Genomic DNA, 5,000 nt, shown 5'->3' on the forward strand with positions numbered 1-5,000 from the left:
TGGATGCTGTTGATGGATATATTCCAATTCCTACTAGACAACAAATGAGTTCTTCATCAATTCTTCAAGTGCTAAATAATGGGTTCTTCATCAATTCTTCAAAAGGTAATAATGCAAAACCAGCTAAGGATGAAAAGTTTGGAAGTAAGATTAATGACACAGCCAGCCTTAACCTCAGGAAGCAAAGACCGATGACGATAACGAACGATAACAATAATGATAACAATAATAATAACAATAATAATAATAATAATAATAATAATATTAATAATAATAATAATAATAAGACCACAATTGCTTTCTAACTCTATATTCAATTACTCAGGACTAAGTTAGAAAGGTTACCAAAAAAACTTTAAAGGGAACATGAACCATGTGTGCCTAACCTCAAACATACCTCAGCCCATGGTTCAGTACAAACTAATGAAGATGCACCTCAACCTCACTCAACTCATAAGGATGAAGATCACACAAAGAATCAAGGTTATCATACAAAGAACAACACAGCAAACCCACATACACATCAGAATGCTTAGCAAGAACAGAAAACAGCAGCAGGTCAAAATAGCAAGACACCCGCTGACCAGCTTACTTTGCAGCGTGGTTTGAGCCTTAACCAAGGAGACCTGGGGCCAAACAACCATGGAAACGTGATCTCCATACATGGACCAAGCCATCAAGGTCCAAGATCCATGCTGGAAGCGCACACAATCACTTGGAACGGAAGCCCAAAGGAACCCAATCGCAGATCAGAACAGCCCATACAGACCATACAGAACAGCACAGCAGCTAGCGACCAAGCCACCTTGCACGACACGTGGAGACCAGACCTGTGCACCCAGGGCCTGGACTAATGTAGAAATGGAATCTTGGCACATGGACCTAGCCATCAAGGGCCAAGAACCCTATTGATGACTCACACAACTCTCTAAAATCCATGTGCAAGGTTTCCCAGTCAGCAGGCTGGTGCTGAAATCAGAATCAGTGTTCTGACTTAGTTTTATGCTTCTGTTTTGTGTTTTTAAAACACATGATGTAATGCACGTGATGTTATTAGCCGTTAGCTAGCTAGAAAACTATAAATATAGGTTGTCTCTCATGTACATTTATTAAGTTTGGTGATTAATAAGAATTCTTCTTCATTTCCTCAAGGTTATATTCCTCTCCTTTGTGTGTGTTTGTCATTACAATCTCAGCTTTGCAAGAACGTGTGGAACATCTTCTACACTCTAATTGTGGAACAATTTAGAGTGTCATCTTCCCTTATTTGAGTGGAACTCGAGGGAGGGTGTGGGGGGTCATTTCTCGTTGGTGAGTGAAGCCAAATCAGAGGGTGACCAAGGCTGGCCTGAAAACCAAGAATTGGTTTCTTGGGTTGATTGGCGGTTGTTTTGTGTGAGTTTGAGTCAATCATCCTCCACGTAATGCAGAGGACTGATTGTGTGCAAGATTAAGAGTCCGGAGGACCCAATCTCGGTGCAGAACACTAACTAAAGCACAACAAAACAATATCACACAATAGGCTACACTAAAACAAACACAATAAGTAAATATAAAAAAAATAAATGAAAAGATAAATGAAAGGAAGAAAAGGGAAGAGGACAATGCCCTTAGCTGGTGGCTATCCTGGTGGCGTGCCGTCGAAGTTGAAGCTGTTCTCTCTGTTGAATTGCTGATTTGAAATTGGTTGTCGGTCGTTATCTTGTCTGGTACTCCGATAAACTGATCCCAATTGTTGGTTTGCCGGTAGGGTACCTACACACAACCAAAAATAACTAAAGAAAAAACGGGGTGGGGTATACTGTAGAAGGCTAGCAGTTAAAGCCAGCAATGGCGGATCCAGGGTTCATAGTCCCATGGGGCAACAACAACTGGACGAAATTTCGACAGAATTTCGCTTGTAAAGTGAACATCTAAAATATTTTTTATTTCTCCAAAATGACATATAAAAGCGATATAATCCCAAAGAAAAACTAAAAAATATCATGCAATTCTTGAATCTTGAATACTAGCTTGATGAACCCAAGTACCAAAACCATTGTAGCTTTATGTTTGTTATGCATTTGTTGGTTAACTAACGTGTTCCTTCAGTTCTAAAATTTTAAATATTCAATAAAATTAACTCAACTAATTTATTTAATAATTTAGATTAGATCTAATAATGAACAATAAAAAATTATTTAATTTGTTGGGAATAAAATAATGCATATCTCAAAATAAGAATTGATAAATTGATGTAGAACCCTAATATTAAGAGGGGTGAAAACTGAAAATGAATGGGTTGATAAAATTTATAAACTTATGGATGTTGTTGATGGATATATTCCAATTCCTACTAGACAACAAATGAGTTCTTCATCAATTCTTTAAGTGCTAATAATGGGTACTTCATCAATTCTTCAAAAGGTAATAATGCAAAACCAGCTAAGGATGAAAAGTTTGGGAGTAAGATTAATGACATAGCCAGCCTTAACCTCAGGAAGCAAAGACCGAAAGAAAATAAGAAATCCAACTGCTTAATTATTCTCTGCTAGTTTCCGTATTTCTCGCCAGTAATCACGGTAAGATGCTAATCCAAAATCAAAAACCCCCGTCAACAATAGTAAAGAAAAACAAAAACCATAGTGAAGAATCCAAAATCAGTAAAACCCACCAAAATAAATAAATCAAAAACCAATTAATTCATTCAAAAAATCAATGAAACCATCAAATCAAAAAAGATATGGAAAATCAAAAATAAAACCCTTTAAATTAGTTTCACTTTCTTTCTCTTCATCTTGAGACTACCTTTTAAATAGATGATGGAGTGGGATTATTTAAGACTTAGATTAAGATTGAAAATTAGAACATAAAGATTAAGGCAAACAAATGTTTAGGGTTGACTTTTCAATATTATGCTAATATTGAGAAGACAAAGAAGAGGCATTATAGACTTTTAGGCTTTAGCTAAGAAAACTGATTCGCACAAAAATAAAAGTGTTGGAATTTAATTCTCACAGGACTGTGTAAAAGAAACAAATTCCAATTAAGGCATACGATTGCATATGTGCTATATCACACATTATTTCTTAATCTCGTAACAATTTTCAACTTAGTTACTCAAAATTAGTCCATGTTTCACTTTACAAAAAACATCCATAAACGTCATATGCATAAAAAGAAAACAGCTGTTACACTATACAGCTACTAGAAAATCCATAAACCTCAAATTCCAAGAGCAGGAGACTCATTCTAACCTTAGCTGCTCGGATGTTAGCATGATGAACCTTAGTGCCAGATTCCCTTTTAGTAGAATCCTCTGCATTTTCAAATCAAAGTAAAGAATCAACAAACAGAAAATCATGATACCTTAAAGTATCAAGCCTAAAAGATCAACAATGTCAACACACTAAGAAAATGATAGTCTACCCTTCCATTCAAATCCGGGTGAAAAATAATCTACAAATATAACACATCTTTAATCCCTTCTTTTAGTTAAAAGCACCTTCCCACACTTACAATCTCCATCATTTTCAACAGTATCAAGATGTTGTAGGCTTTACGTCTTATACATATTATTAGGAAATGAAACATGTAAGGTTAAGCATCACTGATGTTGATCATTTTCTGGAAAACATCTAAACCTGTGTAAAAACAGTTTTCAAACTGCTATTCTAGCGAGTACAATTAAGTATAGCTATGCAATTTCTAACGGACGAGTGCCGTTGACGATTTCGCCACATCATGTCATCGAAATTCAAATAGATTATCGCATAGCAGATAGATTTGAAACCGCATAACTGGTAAATTTCACATACCTAAAAATTTAAAACATCTAATCAAGAAATCATCGCTAAATAAGAAACTCAGTCGGAAACAAATTTTAGGGTTTTTGCTGGGACAACAAACGAACACTCAATTTATGATATTAAATGATGTTAAACTTCTGAGAACCACAAACCTGCCCAGACGTCGGTTGCCGGAATTCCGTTGGTGGGAAGAGAACGAACACCGGCGGCGGTGAGTTCCTATGGAGAGGGAATAGTGATAGCCGTTTATGGAATATGGCCGTTGGGAATATAGCCGTTTATGTAGCCGTCCGCAAGTACTTATGTATTCATGGTGAGGCACTACCTTGGGCTTATAATCTCATCAATTTTCATTATCTCGTGGCTTAATTTAAGGTTAGCTGCTTCTTAATATGTGTTTTTCTCCCTTTGTAGGGTTATGTCAAATGCTATGTAATAGTGGTTTTAAACATGTAAATGTAAAAGTGAGAAAGGCTATCTCTTTTGATACTACAAATGTGTGAAAACTTCACTCGATATATATCTAGTAACTAAGTATGACTCTAAATCCTAGAGCTAAGGGATAATTCACAATTTAATCACAAATGTAGGATTGTTATAATCTTGCTTATAGATAAATAGAAATATATGTTTTTAGTTATCCACTATGATTTTCAAAGAACCAAATTGTTATTGTACTCCTTTTTACATGCTAAATGGAGTCATAGATGAAGAATATGAGTATGATTTTAATTGATTTTTCATGTATAGTTCTCTATTTATTTCATTGCTTAGCTCATGGATGATTCGATAAATGAAATGATTTAGGATTTCTTCAAAGCAGGCAATGTTTTACCTTTAGAAGATTACACTCCAAATATTATGCAAAATAACATGATTTATCCAAATGATCAATTAATATCTCTTCCTCTGCTTCTCATCTTTATCCCTTTTCCCTTTACATAAGAATAAAATAGGAAAAAGGCTACACAATTTTACCACATGATTTATCTCCCCCATATTATTGGTGTGGTGCATGGACCACAAACGTGGACCTATATTTCTTTACCCTAAACCCTAAACCCTGAACCCTAAAACAATTTTTTTTTTTTGTTGTTTCACGAAGATACAATCCAAAAACTATCAGTCAATTGAAAAGTCGATCAAAAAGTCGGTTACCAATTAAGGGCAAAATTGGAGATCGATCATGATTTTTTGCAAGAAATGGAGTGA

At 35.3% G+C, this 5,000-nt stretch overlaps 1 long non-coding RNA gene across 1 annotated transcript in view; it reads right to left on the reverse strand.

Annotated features, from left to right (window-relative positions):
- The window catches only part of LOC130828945 (uncharacterized), a 4,578-nt gene extending 426 nt beyond the window's left edge, over positions 1–4,152 (reverse strand). Inside the window, exons 1-3 of the long non-coding RNA XR_009047435.1 lie at positions 3,941–4,152; positions 3,237–3,298; positions 1–1,755 (exon numbers count right to left, since the gene is read on the reverse strand). The exon at positions 1–1,755 is cut by the window's left edge and continues 426 nt beyond it. This is a non-coding gene — a long non-coding RNA (uncharacterized LOC130828945). The remainder of the gene's footprint in view (positions 1,756–3,236; positions 3,299–3,940) is intronic.
- Between the last annotated feature and the right edge of the window lie 848 nt (positions 4,153–5,000).

This window comes from Amaranthus tricolor, chromosome 12 (genome assembly GCF_026212465.1).
Source record: "Amaranthus tricolor cultivar Red isolate AtriRed21 chromosome 12, ASM2621246v1, whole genome shotgun sequence".
In the NCBI taxonomy this organism is placed as follows: Eukaryota; Viridiplantae; Streptophyta; class Magnoliopsida; order Caryophyllales; family Amaranthaceae; genus Amaranthus; species Amaranthus tricolor.